This window comes from Lissotriton vulgaris, chromosome 3_1 (genome assembly GCF_964263255.1).
Source record: "Lissotriton vulgaris chromosome 3_1, aLisVul1.2, whole genome shotgun sequence".
NCBI classification, from domain to species: domain Eukaryota; kingdom Metazoa; phylum Chordata; class Amphibia; order Caudata; family Salamandridae; genus Lissotriton; species Lissotriton vulgaris.
Genome location: NC_141689.1, coordinates 1,204,548,670 through 1,204,568,768, shown reverse-complemented (window position 1 = coordinate 1,204,568,768; position 20,099 = coordinate 1,204,548,670).

Below are 20,099 nucleotides of genomic sequence, written 5' to 3'. Positions count from 1 at the left end.
AAAAATCGCACTCGCAAAGGGCCAGATTCTCAGAATCTGGCCCTTTGCGAGCCGATTTAGGCTTCATGAATAAGGCGGTATGACACAGTACAGTTAAATGCTTTGCAAACAGTTATTCTGCCCCAAAGACCCAATTATCTGACATCTAAATGTTCGGTTTTCTAGGTTTGAAAAAAATCAAATTCTAGAGGAGTGAACCCACCCAGTTCTAAAAATGTGATTGTTAAAAGAAAAATGTTACTGTATTGCAAAATTAGAAGGTTAATCTACATTCTCCTCGGCATGTCCATCACGTTAGGTGCCTGTCTGGACTGGTGCGGTAGGTAAGCAGGAATGTTGAGCTCATCTGTCACCTTTCGATAATACAGGAGATGAGAAGTCCTGTGGATTGTAAAATAGAAACTATATTTTAGAGACAAGAAGAAGGACAGAAGGAAGGTAAGCTTAATGAGGATTGTACTAACAAAACTCAGACGTATAGCAAAACACAAAAGGACTCAAAGTTTCAATTTTGCCACCAGTGCAACACACACACAAAACAGCCTTTCATAAATAAATGCACCTCACTCCATTCCACATGGATTCCTACTAGGCTTCAGAGTCATGGTTTTAGTTTGAAGGTAATAACTTGTTTCTTCTAGCTGGTGATGTGTAAGTTCCATCCTGAGTTCCATCCTCCTCCTAGCACTGAGTAACTCAGTTCCAGTCATGACCGAGCAAGATAGACATGCAGTGCATCGCTGTTGAATAACAATTAGAGAAACAGAATTGCAGTAATTTGTATAGGTTTTTGTTTGTTAACTAAAGTTACATGTCTGGTCTCTGAAGAACCAGAAAAAAAGGAGTGGACCCAGCAAGTAAATCTGGCTAAGTGTGAAAGAGCCAATCACCTCCAGGAAAAAAATATCACCCTTCCTTCAGGCCCAAAAACAATGCAAATCATCTCAAACAAGTTCCCAAATTACAGTTCAACAGAACACCCTCCCTCACTCTCTGCCACCACATGAATCACCAATCATCACTCACAGTTACTCAATAACCAATCACTCCTTTGGTCAATGGGTACCTATTACAATCCAAGCACGGTGGTAGGCAGATTATTGTATCACCACTTTGATGCAAGTAACAGATTGGAATTTGGCAGTCTTGTAGATCAAATGTTTTTCCAGGACAGTCCTCCTAGATGTTAGAAAAACAGAAGGATCATAGGATTGGACAGTACCTGTTAATTTGTGCTATGTACATTTGTGATGGCCAATCACCTCCAGAAACAAATTATCACCCATAATTCAAGCCCCAAATAATGTAAATCATCTCAAACTACTTCCCAAATTACAGTTGAAGAGAACATACTCCTTCATTGTTTGAAACCACATGAATCATCAATCATTACTTACAATCACTCACTCACCGTTGTCATAGTTGTAGTTACCTCTTTCAACTCAAGCGCCTGTAGGTTAGGTAGTAGATACACAATTGCATCATCGACCCAGGCAACACTTTTGAATGTATTATTGTCACTCTTCCAAATCAATGATCTTCTTTGGCAGCCATGCTAAGTGATGCACAAAGCATAGGCATGTGAGGGAGGCAGGCATTGTCTCTAGTGCTGTGAAGGAATTGTGGATGTTTCTTCACTGTACACTGGTCCAACTGCAATCCAGCAAACAAGTGACTAATAAACGGTGGGACAGCATAAATCTGACACAAATAGAATGTTCCACTTGCCATTCTATTGATTCAAATAAAGAAGTTCAATGAGAAACAACTATAATTAAAAGGTGCTATGGTGGCACTGGCATACTCTGCCTGGGAGGTAGAGTTTGTCCTTAAATTCAGGTGGTTCACCAAGAAGGTATTCAGCTAACACACTTGATTCTGACCAATCCTCCTTCTCCTGTGCTGTTTCAAGAACGGTGCAATTGTGTGGTATAACATTTTGGTTCATTTTGATCATAGTCAATTTCTTCACATTTTGAGGTGGGAGACTGATCCTTTGCATTATAACAACTGCAACAGCTGCACTGAACACATGCTTAGCAGACACACAGGCTACAGGACAAGCCAGATACTTTATTGCCAACCTTCTGCGCTCTGGCTACTGGTGTATCTTCCCAAACCAATACATCAAGTGGTTTTGATCCACGTAGGCCTCTATTGGATCATCCAAATAGTCCTAAACCATCCTCCAGATGGTCATTGATGCTGCTACTTGCTCGCCTCTGCAGTGAACTAAAGCCCTGCCAATTGAAGTAAACACAATGCAGAGGTTAGGTCCGGTCCTTCTGTTGATGTTGTTGTCGGTTTTCTGTTTGTTGGTGTTGGCTGCTGTGAGTCAAGACTGCCCTCTCTGGAAGTTGAAGGCGGCACCTCGGAACTGCAAGCTTGGACTTTAAGTTCCAGCAATTCTTCTTCCAGGACTCCAGCTTGCTCAACAATACAACTCTTGTATTTTGAAACATCCCCTTCAGAAAAAGGAATGAAAGTAGGCAGAATTTGTTTGTACCATTGATCATGTCGAGTGGCACATTTATACTCTTTGGACGAGATGATGTTGTCTTGCAGCCTGGCATTGGGAGCCAATCAACAGAGTAACCTCTCAAACAAGGCATGTGCTTATGAGTTTTCATTAACACCTGCAGGGCCAAACCTTTCAGATACATCTTTAGGCTGGTCTTGTAGCAGATGCAACAGTGGGATAGGTTGGTCTATCGAGCTGTCCTTCTTGATATATTACCACATTAATACCTCAAGAGGGAGTAGCATCTGTGTCAGGTATTTGGCTAAGCCTCCTTTCTCCGTATCCATGGTCATAGCTTTTCCAACTGCATCACATCCTCTTTAAATGATATAGCCATTTGTCTGTTTGTATTGCTCAAAAATACGTTGCAACATGTACTAGGGTGAGTTCTGACTTGTTGGCACCCACAGTATGAGGGCTTTAACTGCCACTCTATTTTCATGCAGAATAATCTGCAAATGCTTCCAGGCTTTAAACAAATCACTGAAATGAGTGCAGATTCATCTGCAGGTGGTCAGTTTGTCACTGACTAAGTCTATTTTTTGTAGAAAGTCTTGCACCACCAGTTTGAGGCAATGGGCCAAACACAGGACCCTGAAATAGCCACTGTCTGCTATGGCCTTGACTATGTTACTACCATTTCCCCGGGCAACAAATCCAATTCTGAGACATCTGAGATGTTGCTATTCATACAACTTGCTGTTAAAGTTGTCCTAGATGTTTACAGCTATTTGTGTTTTCTCCATGGGGAATATGGCCACTATTGCATGTCTCCGAACACTCTTAAATCTTTCTTCTGGGCCAAGACCTGTAGATATCTTTTTCTTCACCTCCGCAATAGAGATCCAGTGTGCAAAGATGCACATAAAATCAGTCATTCGACAACTGGTCCACATGGCTGTCGTCAGGTGGATAGTGTGAACAACATTTTCATGCAAAGCTTGCCCAACCAATTGCATCACATCATGATGCAGTGCTGGAACAGTAGCTCTGGCAAAGTAGGTCTGACTTAGAACCTTCCATTTTGGGGAGCTGGTTGCCACAAGTTCTAAGAATCCCACTCCTTAAACAAAAGAAAAAGGGAGGAGGTCCAGTGCTAGCAGTTTTGCCAGAATTCCGTTGTACAAATGTGCCATTGGGTGGTATCGTTTATAGGGCCCCTCCTGCATGAGCATGCCGTTAATGGTAGCCTATATATTTTTTCTTTTTTGGGGCCATTGTGGCCGGGCATTCATGTATGCTGTGGTTTCTCCATTTGACTCTGAATCTTGTGACATTGTAGAGTAGCTGAGGTGGATTGATCTGCTAGGGATAGGGCTGCTTTTTGTGAGAGTGTTACCCTCTACTTCCTCATCATCAACTCCCACCGTGACTGGACTTGTACCTAATGTTCCCCGGCTCCCCTCACCATACCACTACCACAACATTCAGCACTTCTTCTAAGGTTCTCCTCCCACTGGATTGCATTGTGTTTTCTCAAGGTGTTTTTAGGTGTTTGAAGATGATATCACCTTGGATCCCTTACCCTTGCAGTGTGAAGTCCCTCAGGGCTCTTCCCTGAGCCCAACTCTTTTTAATATGTATATGGCTCCACTGACGGAATTATTGCCCCTTTTGGAATCCATATAGTGTCTTATGCCGACGACAGACAGTTAGTTGTAGCACTGAATCAAGCTGGTCAGTCACCCACTGACCTCCACTCTTGTTTGGAGAAAGTGGCTAAGTGGATTATTCTTTCCCATCTTAAGCTCAATGGCGACAAAACCGAGATGATGATGCTCAGTAAGCACTTAAGTGTTAATATCAAGGCCCTCTGGCCAGTTTGCATGGGCTTGGCCCCGGTCCCAAAGCCTGAAATAAAAAGCTTAGGCATTTGGCTTGACCAAGACCTCTCCTTTAAAACCCAAGCTAAGAAGACAGTCACTTCATGCTATGGCCTGCTTAAAATGCTCCGCAAAGTCCTTCCCTTACTCCCTTTTCCAGCAAAAAAGTTATTGATACAGGCTCTGATCCTATCTAGGATAGACTACAGCAACTCCCTTTATCTGGGAGCCCCCACTGCAGTGGTTGCTAGGCTCCAGATCGTTCAGAACAGGGCAGCTTACTGGCGTCCTGGCCTCTGCGAAGCCCACATTGCACTTCATGCACTGGCTTTCAGTGCAGGAGAGAATACACTTCAAGGCCTTGTGCGTAGCCCACAAGTCGCTGGAAGGGAACGGACCTCCCATCTTCAAAGATGTGATCCGTCCATATAAAGCCTCCAGAAATCTTTGCTCCGACTCACTTAATCTGGCTGGAGTGCCCAGAATCAAGAGAGCTAGAAGTCGGGGCAGGCTTTTTTCATACAATGCTGTCAAGCTTTGGAATGCTCTCCCACTTCAACTCTGTAGGGAACCAGCCCATTCCATCTTTCGGAAGCATCTGAAAACCTGGCTTTCCCCACAATTTCTGGTTGCTCACTCTGGTTTTCCGTTTAGCGCTGGGATGCTTCCGAGTAGCCATGCGCTTCACTAAAACCCATGTCATTCATTCATTCATTCATTCATTCATTCATTCATTCATTCATTCATTCATTCATTCAATCATTCATTCATTCATCCATTTCATTTCATATGGATCATTTGGCGTCCAGTACCAAAATGTGTGCCAAGCTTACCTTGATGGACATGGGTGTTGCAAATGTTGCATACTGCAAAGTGTTCTCCCTCTTTGCTAACAATAAAAAGTCCCAAAGTGGAGAGGAGCATTTTGTAGGTGTCACATGTACAGCTTGAAATCTATTGTATTAAATTTAAATCATAAAAGGGGCTTGCATTCTGCCCCCTTGCTTTTCATTGGTTTCTGGGCTTGCCACTTACTTTACCTCTGTTTTATTGGCTTCAGCATACTGTTTCCTGTTGTTCCTCATGTCGTTCTCACTATGCTTCTCTTATCAATGTCCCAGCATTAAAGTATTGTTTCCATCCACTTTTGGGACACTTAAAAAAAATTGTGCTAAATTTGGCTTCTTTTGTCGTGTTTTCCCTTTCTTTTTGCTTTCTGACCTCCTGGTGTTATCTCCGTTTTTGCTGGTTTATTGTCTCAGCACACTTTTTCATTGTTGTTCATTGTTAAAGTGCAAGTTCTCCTATTGTAAATTGGATTATGGATTGATGTTTCCATGATTCGCCATTTGATTTTCTGGTAAGTCCCTAGTAAAGAGCACTGAGAGTGCCAGGTCCTGTTAATCAAATGCTGCTAGTGGGCCTGCGGCACTGATTGTGTCACCCACATGAACAGCCTTTCAAAGGGTTCACAACCCTGGCACTGCAGTGTCTGCTTACCGTTTTTATCGGCAAGTTGACTTGGCAAGTGCAACCACTTGACAAGCGCACCCACTTGCCAAGCCCTTACCTTCCCTTTTATTACATGTGAGTCACCCCTATGGGCAGGGTGCAGTGTATTTGAAAGATAGGACATGTACTGGTGTGTTTGGCATGTCCTCATAGTGAACTACTGTATATTTAATTTCTCACAGTTGAAAGGCTATCTGTCCCAAAAGATAGAATGGGGAATACTGTGTAAACATCTGACAAATACATTTTTCCATTGGGACAAGATGGAGAGATGTATTTTAATATGCCTGAACTCAGAATGTAGAAATGCATCTTTTAGTAAAGATCATTTTTATGTTCTATGTTTGAAAATACCACTTTTAGAAAGTTGATATTTTATTGCTTAGTCATCTTGTGTTTCTCTACAGGGTTGTGGATTGACTGGGTTGGAGTGACAGGGACTGAGGATATGCATTCTCTTCAGACAGCCACTGCGGGGTCGAGGTGTGTCCTTCCTTTCTTGGATGAGTCAGGGCTGGGCTGAATAGACCTGGGCTGCATTTAGAGTAGTGGGAGGAGATTTTCTTGAGCCTGAATGGGCCTGGCTTGCCTTTGACAATGCTGTCTCCACCTCCTGCCGGGAAGCTTGGCCTGAGAGGTCCAAACTGATTTGGCTGAGCACAGGCACTCTCTGCCCATGGAACAAAGAGAAACTATGTATAAATATTGTGGCTCAGAACTTTAGAACTCGCTTAGATTAAGGAATCTGCCAAGAAAAGGAGCTGGAAGAACTGCCAGGAGAAGTACTGCCCCTTTGCTGTAATGTTTCTTTGGTGGGTTGGCCTGCAGTTACGGCTTCTGCCTTAGGTAGTGAAAGAACCAGACTGAATTTTCTATACTTGTTGCTGAGTATCTCTAAGGGCCTTGAATTGAGCTTGCCTCCTGTTCATGAAGTCTCAGGGACAGCAAAGACTTCACTTACCTCTGGGTACTGCACTGGAACCAACACCACTTCTGGCTCCATGTCCCAAAGGCGCTGCCCCAAATTACCAACGACAATGAGCACCATTGACCCGCTGCTTGCACCGCGACCTGTAGGCACTGCACTCTGCATCGCCTCACTTCCCTTCACCACCCTGGTCTCACCAATGATGTTGCTGCGCACTCACCTTGACACCTATGACTTCCCCGTTGTTTGGGGGCACCACTCATAAGTCACATGACACACTGCCCTGCCCTGCACCACAGTCTGGGCCAGCTTCCATCAGCCGGTACTGTCGCTTGCACCATGACCTGGTCCCACCAGGAAGAGGTGGCAGCCGTCTTGGGACCCGGTACTCATCCGAATCCAAAGAAAAATATGTTTTTTAAACACAAGGGGGCAGAGTACCACCAGTGATCCTTATTTCTTCACGCATGAATCACTGGTTGTACTCGTAATTTATGAATAGATACCTGCACCTTAACTGGATCAGGTTGTAGCACAAGGCACCCAGAGTACCGACTGCGAGAGTGGTGCCCCCTCCCTGAGCTGCATGCCAGGTTAAGGAGCAGTTATCTTTCCATAAATTACGAATCATCCATGAAGACATAAGGATCACTGGTGTTGTATACCTTATCTTTCTATCTTTTCTTTTTTCACATTTTGTTCACATTAATATTAAACTCACCTAACTGAGTTTAGTACTTCTCATTGCAGGATTTAGTATATCCTAAAAATAGGAATAAAACATCCCAGAGCTCCTACCTCTTAGTGAGGGGGTTGTAGCCCATGGCGGGATTAGGTTTTCCAATCACGAGGAGAAACCCAATGATTAAGCATGCCGCCTATGGTGGGTGAGGGATTTTGTCCTAATAAAGGGACTCCCCCAAGGGCTCAAGAGAGTATTGCTGGATGGGTTGCACCTTCTTTTGTTTATTAGTTTAGACACAAGGGCGTTCTTGTGTGTTTTGTTAATTGAATGGGGAGCCAACCCTTGCTGGTCCCAAACATTTTCTCCTCTGACCCTCTCTTCTCTTTATTGCATATAGATAGGACCTAGGTAGACCATAGTGCAAGGTGCTGTATAGATAAAAGGTAGGACATTTGCATATGCCCTGGTAGTGAAAAACTACCCAATTAGTATTTCACTAATGTGAAGCATACCCCTCTCAAAAGATAACATTAGGGATCCCTTATTACATTTAATATTCTGTAATCCTGAATTAAGAATGAGTAGATCTATCATGTTTGGTACCAATGGACTAGTAATTATTAATCCTCCTTGATGGCAAAGTTGGATTTACTATTACTACTTTGAAAATGCCACTTTAAGAAAGCTAGTATTTTCCTCCTCTTAGCCCTGGGTGCCTGTAGCCTGTCTCTGATTGCACATCTTGATTGGGTAACAGCTGGCCTTTTTGTATTCCACCTAGACAACCACACACAAAGAGGACTTAAGTGGTACTTGATGGGCCTTGATAGGTCATCCTGGTAGGATGGGAGGGAGAAGCTGGGCACAGCCTTACAGGTACACCTGAATAGGTTGTGTCCTGTTCCCACACAAACAGTTGAATACCCCCATGTTGTGAGTCTGGAGTCAGGGTAAGAAGGGAGGACCTCTGTGCACTTCAAAGCTTTTATGATATCTTTCCCACTTCAGAGGCACCATTGGGTATGAGAACTGGACCTCAGACACTACCACTTCAGTACACTTCTGGACCTGAGGATACCCTGGCAAAAAGGACTGCAGTGCTGCTGAAGGATTGCCTCTCTGTGGGACTGCTGCTCTGGAAGAACTGCGTTCTTGCTGGGCTGACCTGCTGCCCTCTTTGTCTGAGTGAGAAGGACTGGACCTGCCTCACCTGTCCCCTGTCCCCAGAACCCAGAATGACTCTAAGGAATAGCTGACTGGCCTCCTGATCTGAAGTCTCAGGGGTACAAAAGACTTCCAACCACCCTGCTCCTACACCTAGACCATTGGAAGTGCCTAAGGTGTTTGCTTCACCGATGCATCCTCTGCTGCGAGAGCAGAAACAACACATCTTCGCTGATGTTCTGTTAGGTTATGTTATAAATTGTTTGTAAAGCGCATGTACACCAGATTGGTTTCATGGTGCTACTCTAAGGGGTGCTTTAGTCCTCGGATGTTACTTGTATGCCTGTCTAAATAACCATGGGGCATATTATCAAGAACAGGCAATAAAATTATCGCCGCTTTATCGGCAGGAAACTGCCACTAAAGCGGCGATAATGGACTTGATAATATGCCCTTGTGAATTCCCATAGCAGTCCAGGTTAACACCAGAACGTGGGCTGCTATGGGAATTCACAAGGATATATTATCAAGGCCATTATCGCCGCTTTAGCTGCAGTTTCCTGCCGATAAAGCGGCGATAATTTTATCGCTTGTTCTTGATAATATGGCCCCATGTTGTTAGGAGCCTTTCAAAACTTATGAGGTCTGTGCAGGATATGATTTCTAAAGGCAGGGAATTCCAATATCTGGGGCCTAGTTTGGCAAACCTTGTTCCACCAAAACGCTTCAGTTTGAAAGAAGGTGAAGTCAGAAAATGCATATGGGCAGATCATAAATTGCAAGTCAAAGTGTACCTTTCAATACGTTTGTCAACGAATTTGGGGCTCCTACCATTCAGTGATTTAAAGATAATGCATCCCACCATGAAGGCGCATCTCTGAATTATGGGGAGCCAATTCAGCTTCCTCATAAGGGGAGTGACATGTTGACGCCTATTTTCCTGAAGAATCAGTCTTGCTGCCTGATTCTGTACAAATTGAAGACAGTGGGTGAGATAAGCTGGAATGCCAAAATATAGGGAATTGGCGTAATCTATATGGGATATCACCGTACCAAGGACTGTCTGTATTTTTGCTTCCTGTGTAAGGAACCTACTAGTTTTCCTTATTTTTCTCAGCTGGAAAAAACGCATTGAGATCACAGAGCCAATTTGAGTCTTCATTGTGAGGTCACTATTAATTATGACCCCTGGGGCCTCATTTATGAGGCTGTGCGTCACTTTTAAGCCACCGGTGCGTCACTTTTTGTGACGCACCAGTGGCGTAAAAAATGCACCTTGTTGCGCCATATTTGCAAAGTGACGCATCTAGGTAGATGCGTCACTTTGTAAACCCCTGCGCCAGGTATAATGTATGCAAGGGGGGCGTATTGACGCAAGGAAGGGTCGTAGAAGTGACCCAGTGAAATCTATGAGATTTCACTGCGTCACTTTTAGGACGCCGTTGCGTCAAAATCTTGCGCCTGCCTCACAGCAGGCGTAAGACTGATGCAGGCCCTTTCACATGGGGCTTGCCCCATGTGAAAGGATGCATTGCTGGAGTTGCGTCACTCTTGTGACACACTCCAGCAATGCGTCACTTTTGCGCTTACAGATACGTCAGAAATACTGACGTATCTGTAACTCCTTGCGACATGATGCGTCATACATTAAATATGACGCATCAGGAATGTCGCAAGGAGTGCGCACTGAGAAGTGACGCATCGCTGATTTCACGCAGCGATGCGTCATTTCTCATAAACGAAGCCCCTAGTGTTTTGGCAGAGACCGAGGGGGTAGGGGACTGTCCCAGCTCTTTCGGCCAGAAAAGGGGAACCCTAGGGTTCAATGGGCCTCCTGTTAGAATCACTTCTGTCTTGTCTGGATTTAACTTCAGATGATTGCTGTTCATCCAGTAGCAGATGAACAGCATTGTAGTCTGAAATTCATGGAAGGATTCAGGAGAGTTACTATTGGAAAACACAAGTGGGAAATTATCTGCGTAATTAAAAGTGCAAACTTTCCTTTCTTTCAGGGCATGAATCAAAGAAAAAGGTATAGGTTGAATAAATGAGGGGAAAGTGAGTAGTCCCGTGGAACACTGCACATAGTACTCATCTTGGATTTTGTTAACTGGCCTAAGCGGACTGCCTGAGATCGGTTTCCTAAAAAGGAGTGTATCCACTCAAGGGCTAAGGCTTGGATTCCTCCTTCGTTGGTCGACCAGAATATTATGGTCGACTGTGTCAAATGCTGTGGAGAGGTCCAGCAGCACCAGGCCTGCGGATAGCCCATATCAGCCTCCCCCAAAGGGTGTCCAATACTGTCAGTATAACTGACTCTGGAATGGGCTGGACGGAATCCTGCTTGATGGGGGGTCTAGATATTCGGACCACTTCAAAAAGGAAGATAGACTTCTGACCACATCTGCTTCAAGTAATTTGGCCAGGTGAGGCAACATGAAATAGGACAGTAGTTGGTCCTGAAATAGAACCAGTGCATCATCCTCAGAACCAATGCATCATCTGCTGGAGCAGAATCGAAGTATCACCTTCGGAACCAGCCCTTTGCACTCAAAACCAATGAATTGCCACTGTTTTGTGGAGAAAACCGTCTAATTGCAGTCACTCTGTGGACCACCATTGACGGATCAGTTCGTCTGTACCCTGCATCTCTCCAACGAAGCAACAAGGTACTTTTGCAGTGGGTCAAACCTGTCCCCTGTATCTAACCCACACTCCATTGTGGTTCGACTGAACTTTTGACTTTGTTCCTGTCCAGCATGACCAGATATCCCAAATAGATAGCCACTTATTGCTTCTAAGCTATTTTTCAATGTATCCATTAAAAATTAATATCTCAAGATCTATAATTTGGAGTTTTGCCATTTTGGTCTTGTTTTATTTATAAAATTACATTCTATTTTCTAACCCAGTGTGAAGCTTTTTGTGTGGTATTTCCACTGTTTTACTGTTTGAAGTGTTGCACAAATACTTTACACATTGCCTTTTAAGTAAAGCCTGAATGGTCTGTGCCAAGCTACCAGTGAGTAAGCATAGGTTAATTGTGTGAGTTTGTGACTAGGACTGTGGTTCTTGCTTGGGCAGGGTGCATACCTCTGCCAACCAGAAACCTGTTTTATACCATCACACTAGAAGGTAAAAAAGGGCTAGAGCAGGCTATCATTATACAGACCCGCACTACGTATATTTAACAGTACTAAACCAAAACCTTGCTCCCCTGACACCACTTTGATAGGGACACTTTTGGAAACCATTCAAATAGTCTGGCTCTCGTGCGACTAGGCTGTGGACTTAGATAAGGAACTGGCAAACAGAGAAGTGCTGCAGGCCATTAAGGTTATATTAAGTGAAAAAGCAAATAGAACAATTGCCCTGCCTTCTGAACTTTACTATTCTTTTTCTAGCACAGATCTTAAAGAACCCCTTAGGCCTATACAATAAGGCCAGCTCTCTGGAATGGTTACCTAGCACCATTTGGGAGGCACTGAGATCCAGACACAATGGATCCTCGTGACCTCTCTCAACGATCAACGTAGATGTGAAAATTCTATTTAAAATATTAAGTGATCACTTGATGCACACAAAAGCCTCCTTGGTTCAAAAGGATCAGTGTGGTTTTGTTCCATGATATAGCAAGTTAATGAATCTGAGAAGGTTGGTGCACATACTTCATGCCACCAGAAAGTCAAAGATAGAAGCAGTACTTCTAGAACTAGACATCGAAAAAGCTTGATATCATTGATTGGTCATATATGATGGTGGTCCTTGAAGCAATATGTATAGGTCCTAATTTTAAAAGATAGGTAACAATTTTTAATAGAGACTCAATGACCAGGGTTAAATCTGAAGGCTTGGTCTCCACAGGTTGATTCATTGAGACAGCCACAAGGTAAGGGTGCTCCTTACCCCCGCTGCTATTCACCATGGCAGTGGAACCACTTGCACTATAATTACTGAAGTTGAAGAGAGAATAGAAGACTATGGGCCAGATGTAGGTAGCCCAATACCGGTCAGTAACGGCTGAAATTACCGAATTTCGGCCGTTACCGACCGGTATTAGGCATCTGAGATGTAGGGGCCACATTTAAGGATTCAGTAATTTACTGAATCAGTAATTTAAGGAATCAGTAAATTACCAAATTCTTAAAATACTGATTGGGTAAATTACCCAATCCTTAATGTAGAAAGCACTCAAGTGAGTACATTTGTCATTTAAGGATTCGTTATTTACCACCAACTACAAGTTGGCAGTAAATACAGAATACCTTCACAAAAGCAATTATTTGCTTTGTTTAAAGTGCCATGTGGCAGACATACATGCCCTTAGGGCATGTATGTGGGCCACATGTCCACCCATGCACTATTCAGGGGTGCAACCGGGTGTCAATGTGACACCTGCCACCCTTGTAAATGGTCCCCTTATCACTGATACGATAAATACCGAATCGGTAATTCCCATTCATTCCTATGGGCTTCCAGGTCCATAAGAATGAATGGGAATTACTGATTTGGTTAATACCGAATCAGTAACTTCCATTTCGGTATTTACAGAGTCGGTAATACCGAATATTACCGATTTGGTAAAATGTACTGAATCTTTATCTACATCCCATTTACCCATTCTGAAATACCGAATCGGTAAAATTTGGTATTTTAGAATCGGTAAATGGGAATTACCTACATCTGGCCCTAAGTACTCTTTACGCTATTGACACATTGGTTTACCTGATGCAGCCTCAGACATCAATCCCTATACTAATGAGGGAATAAGAGGGGTTTACTCATCCGAGTCCAAGGAAAAATATATTTTTTAAACACAAGGGGGCAGAGTAACACCAGTGATCCTTATTTCTTCACGCATGATTCACTGGTTGTACTTGTAATTTACGGATAGATACCTGCACCTTGAACTGATTCGATTGTAGCACATGGCACCCAGAGTACCGACTGCGAGAGTGGTGCCCCCTCCCTGAGCTGTATGCCAGGTTAAGGTGCAGTTATCTTTCCGTAAATTACGAATCATCCATGAAGAGATAAGGATCACTGGTGTTGTATACCTTATCTTTCTATCTTTTCTTTTTTCACATTTTGCTCACATTAATAATAAATTTGCCTAACTGAGTTTATTACTTCTCATTGCAGGATTTAGTATATCCTAAAATTTGGAATAAAACATCCCTGAGCTCCTACCTCTTAGTGAGGGGAATGTAGCCCATGGCGGGATTAGGTTTTCCAATCACGAGGAGAATCCCAATGATGAAGCATGCCGCCTATGGTGGGTGAGGGATTTTGTCCTAATAAAGGGACTCCCCCAAGGGCTCAAGAGAGTATTTCTGGATGTGTTGAACCTTCTTTTGTTTATTAGTTTAGACACAAGGGCGTTCTTGTGTGTTTTGTTAATTGAATGGGGAGCCAACCCTCGCTGGTCCCAAACATTTTCTTCTCTGACCCTCTCTTCTCTTTAATGTGTATAGATTGGACCTAGGTAGACCATAGTGCAAGGTGCTGTACAGATAAAAGGTAGGACATGTACTTTGAAATTTGCATATGCCCTGGTAGTGAAAAACTACCCAATTAGTATTTCACTAATGTGAAGCATACCCTTCTCAAAAGATAACATTGGGGATCCCTTATTACATTTAATACTCTGTAAATCTGAATTGAGAATGAGTAGATTTATCGTGTTTGGTACCAATGGACTTGTAATAATAAATCCTCCTTGATAGCAAAGTTTTATTTACTATTACTACTTTGAAAATGCCACTTTAGGAAAGCTAGCATTTTCCTCCTCTTAGCCCTGGGTGCCTGCAGCCTGTCTCTGATTGCACATCTTGATTGGGTAACAGCTGGCCTAGACAACCACACACACAGAGGACTTAAGTTGGACTTGATAGGCCTTGATAGGTCATCCTGGTAGGATGGGAGGGAGAAGCTGGGCACAGCCTCACAGGTACACCTGAATAGGTTGTGTCCTGTTCCCACACAAACAGTTCAATACCCCCATGTAGTGAGTCTGGAGCCAGGGTAAGAAGGGAGGACCTCTGTGCACTTCAAAGCTTTTTTGATATCTCCCCCACTTGTTATGTTATGTTATGTTATTAGGGTTCTTCTATAGCGCAACGGCTACTCCAGTGGGAGTGTCCCGGCGCTTTAGTACTTCAGAGGCACCATTGGGAATGAGAACTGGACCTCAGACACTACCACTTCAGTACACTTCTGGACCTGAGGATACCCTGGCAAGAAGGATTGCAGTGCTGCTGAAGGATTGCCTCTCCGTGGGACTGCTGCTCTGGAAGAACTGCGTAATTGCTGGGCTGACCTGCTGCCCTCTTTGTCTGAGTGAGAAGGACTTGACCTGCCTCACCTGTCCCCAGAACCCAGAATGACTCTAAGGGATAGCTGACTGGCCTCCTGATCTGAAGTCTCAGGGGTGCAAAAGACTTAGAACCACCCTGCTCCTACACCTGGACCATTGGAAGTGCCTAAGGTGTTTGCTTCACCGATGCACCTGCAGCTTTAGAGAGCAGAAACAACACATCTTCGCTGTTGTTCTGATATGTTATGTTATAGAATGTTTGTAAAGCGCATATACACCAGATTGGTTTCATGGTGCTACTCTAAGGGGTGCTTTAGTCCTGGGATGTTACTTGTATGCCTGTCTAAATAACCATGTTGTTAGAAGCCTTTTAAAACTCATGAGGTCTGTGCAGGATCTGATTTCTAAAGGCAGGGAATTCCAATATCTGGGGCCTAGTTTGGCAAACCTTGTTCCACCGAATTGCTTCAGTTTGAAAGAAGGGGAAGTCAGAAAATGCATATGGGCAGATCGTAAATTGCAAGTCGGAGTGTACCTTTCAATAAGACTGTCAACGAATTTGGGGCTCCTACCATTCAGTGACTTAAAGATAATGCATCCCACCTTGAAGGCGCATCTCTGAATTATGGGGAGCCAATTAAGCTTCCCCATAGGGGAGTGACATGTTGACGCCTATTTTCCTGAAGAATCAATCTTGCTGACTGATTCTGTGTCATATTTGCAAAGTGACGCATCTAGGTAGATGCGTCACTTTGTAAACCCCTGCGCCAGGTATAATGTATGCAAGGGGGGCGTATTGACGCAAGGAAGGGTCGTAGAAGTGACCCAGTGAAATCTATGAGATTTCACTGCGTCACTTTTAGGACGCCGTTGCGTCAAAATCTTGTGCCTGCCTCACAGCAGGCGTAAGACTGATGCAGGCCCTTTCACATGGGGCTTGCCCCATGTGAAAGGACGCATTGCTGGAGTTGCGTCACTCTTGTGACACACTCCAGCAATGCGTCACGTTTGCGCTTACAGATACGTCGGAAATACTGACAGATCTGTAACTCCTTGCGACATGATGCGTCATACATTAAATATGACGCATCAGGAATGTCGCAAGGAGTGCGCACTGAGAAGTGACGCATCGCTGATTTCACGCAGCGATGCGTCATTTCTCATAAATGAGGCCCCTAGTGTTTTGGCAGAGACCGAGGGGGTAGGGGAATGTCCCAGCTCTTTCGGCCAGAAAAGGGGAACTCTAGGGTTCAATGGGCCTCCTGTTAGAATCACTTCTGTCTTGTCTGGATTTAACTTCAGATGATTGCTGTTCATCCAGTAGCAGATGAACAGCATCGTAGTCTGAAATTCATGGATGGATTCAGGAGAGTTACTATTGGAAAACACAAGTGGGAAATCATCTGCGTAATTAAAAGTGCAAACTTTCCTTTCTTTCAGGGCATGAATCAGAGAAAAAGGTATAGGTTGAATAAATGAGGGGAAAGTGAGGAGTCCCGTGGAACACTGCACATAGTACTCATCTTGGATTTTGTTAACTGGCCTAAGCGGACTGCCTGAGATCGGTTTCCTAAAAAGGAGTGTATCCACTCAAGGGCTGAGGCTTGGATTCCTCCTTCCTTGGTCGACCAGACTATTATGGTCGACCGTGTCAAATGCTGTGGAGAGGTCCAGCAGCACCAGGCCTGCGGATAGCCCATATCAGCCTCCCCCAAAGGGTGTCCAATACTGTCAGTATAACTGACTCTGGAATGGGCTGGACGGAATCCTGCTTGATGGGGGTCTAGATATTCGGACCACTTCAAAAAGGAAGATAGACTTCTGACCACATGGGCTTCAAGTTATTTGGCCAGGTGAGGCAACATGAAATAGGACTGTAGTTGGTCCTGGAATAGAACCAGTGCATCATCCTCAGAACCAATGCATCATCTGCTGGAGCAGAATCGAAGTATCACCTTCGGAACCAGCCCTTTGCACTCGAAACCAATGAATTGCCACTGTTTTGTGGAGAAAACCGTCTAATTGCAGTCACTCTGTGGACCACCATTGACGGATCAGTTCGTCTGTACCCTGCATCTCTCCAACGAAGCAACAAGGTACTTTTGCAGTGGGTCAAACCTGTCCCCTGTATCTAACCCACACTTCATTGTGGTTAGACTGAAATTTTGACTTTGTTCCTGTCCAGCATGACCAGATATCCCAAATAGATAGCCACTTATTGCTTCTAAGCTATTTTTCAATGTATCCATTACAAATTAATATCTCAAGATCTATAATTTGGAGTTTTGCCATTTTGGTTTTGTTTTATTTATAAAATTACATTCTATTTTCTAACCCAGTGTGAAGCTTTTTGTGTGGTATTTCCACTGTTTTACTGTTTGAAGTGTTGCACAAATACTTTACACATTGCCTTTTAAGTAAAGCCTGAATGGTCTGTGCCAAGCTACCAGTGAGTAAGCATAGGTTAATTGTGTGAGTTTGTGACTAGGACTGTGGTTCTTGCTTGGGCAGGGAGCATACCTCTGCCAACCAGAAACCTGTTTTATACCACCACACTAGAAGGTAAAAAAGTGCTAGAGCAGGCTATCATTATACAGACCCTCACTACGTATATTTAACAGTACTAAACCAAAACCTTGCTCCCCTGACACCACTTTGATAGGGACACTTTTGGAAACCATTCAAATAGTCTGGATTTTAGAATCGGTAAATGGGAATTACCTACATCTGGCCCTAAGTACTCTTTACGCTATTGACACATTGGTTTACCTGATGCAGCCTCAGACATCAATCCCTATACTAATGAGGGAATAAGAGGGGTTTACTCATCCGAGTCCAAAGAAAAATATATTTTTTAAACACAAGGGGGCAGAGTAACACCAGTAATCCTTATTTCTTCACGCATGATTCACTGGTTGTACTCGTAATTTACGGATAGATACCTGCACCTTGAACTGATTCGATTGTAGCACATGGCACCCAGAGTACCGACTGCGAGAGTGGTGCCCCCTCCCTGAGCTGTATGCCAGGTTAAGGTGCAGTTATCTTTCCGTAAATTACGAATCATCCATGAAGAGATAAGGATCACTGGTGTTGTTTACCTTATCTTTCTATCTTTTCTTTTTTCACATTTTGCTCACATTAATAATAAATTTGCCTAACTGAGTTTATTACTTCTCATTGCAGGATTTAGTATATCCTAAAATTTGGAATAAAACATCCCTGAGCTCCTACCTCTTAGTGAGGGGAATGTAGCCCATGGCGGGATTAGGTTTTCCAATCACGAGGAGAATCCCAATGATGAAGCATGCCGCCTATGGTGGGTGAGGGATTTTGTCCTAATAAAGGGACTCCCCCAAGGGCTCAAGAGAGTATTTCTGGATGTGTTGAACCTTCTTTTGTTTATTAGTTTAGACACAAGGGCGTTCTTGTGTGTTTTGTTAATTGAATGGGGAGCCAACCCTCGCTGGTCCCAAACATTTTCTCCTCTGACCCTCTCTTCTCTTTAATGTGTATAGATAGGACCTAGGTAGACCATACTGCAAGGTGCTGTACAGATAAAAGGTAGGACATGTACTTTGAAATTTGCATATGCCCTGGTAGTGAAAAACTACCCAATTAGTATTTCACTAATGGGAAGCATACCCTTCTCAAAAGATAACATTGGGGATCCCTTATTACATTTAATACTCTGTAAATCTGAATTGAGAATGAGTAGATTTATCGTGTTTGGTACCAATGGACTTGTAATAATAAATCCTCCTTGATAGCAAAGTTGTATTTACTATTACTACTTTGAAAATGCCACTTTAGGAAAGCTAGCATTTTCCTCCTCTTAGCCCTGGGTGCCTGCAGCTTGTCTCTGATTGCACATCTTGATTGGGTAACAGCTGGCCTAGACAACCACACACACAGAGGACTTAAGTTGGACTTGATAGGCCTTGATAGGTCATCCTGGTAGGATGGGAGGGAGAAGCTGGGCACAGCCTCACAGGTACACCTGAATAGGTTGTGTCCTGTTCCCACACAAACAGTTCAATACCCCCATGTAGTGAGTCTGGAGCCAGGGTAAGAAGGGAGGACCTCTGTGCACTTCAAAGCTTTTTTGATATCTCCCCCCACTTCAGAGGCACCATTGGGAATGAGAACTGGACCTCAGACACTACCACTTCAGTACACTTCTGGACCTGAGGATACCCTGGCAAGAAGGATTGCAGTGCTGCTGAAGGATTGCCTCTCCGTGGGACTGCTGTTCTGGAAGAACTGCGTAATTGCTGGGCTGACCTGCTGCCCTCTTTGTCTGAGTGAGAAGGACTGGACCTGCCTCACCTGTCCCCAGAACCCAGAATGACTCTAAGGGATAGCTGACTGGCCTCCTGATCTGAAGTCTCAGGGGTGCAAAAGACTTAAAACCACCCTGCTCCTACACCTGGACCATTGGAAGTGCCTAAGGTGTTTGCTTCCCCGATGCACCTGCAGCTTTAGAGAGCAGAAACAACACATCTTCGCTGTTGTTCTGATATGTTATGTTATAAAATGTTTGTAAAGCGCATATACACCAGATTGGTTTCATGGTGCTACTCTAAGGGGTGCTTTAGTCCTGGGATGGTACTTGTATGCCTGTCTAAATAACCATGTTGTTAGAAGCCTTTTAAAACTCATGAGGTCTGTGCAGGATCTGATTTCTAAAGGCAGGGAATTCCAATATCTGGGGCCTAGTTTGGCAAACCTTGTTCCACCGAAACGCTTCAGTTTGAAAGAAGGGGAAGTCAGAAAATGCACATGGGCAGATCGTAAATTGCAAGTCGGAGTGTACCTTTCAATAAGACTGTCAACGAATTTGGGGCTCCTACCATTCAGTGACTTAAAGATAATGCATCCCACCTTGAAGGCGCATCTCTGAATTATGGGGAGCCAATTCAGCTTCCCCATAGGGGAGTGACATGTTGACGCCTATTTTCCTGAAGAATCAATCTTGCTGACTGATTCTGTGCAAAGTGAAGACAGTGGGTGCGATAAGCTGGAATGCCAAAGTATAGGGAATTGGCGTAATCTATATGGGATATCATCGTAGCAAGGACTGCCTGTATTTTTGCTTCCTGTGTAAGGAACTACTAGTTTTCCTTATTTTTCTCAGCTGGAAAAAACGC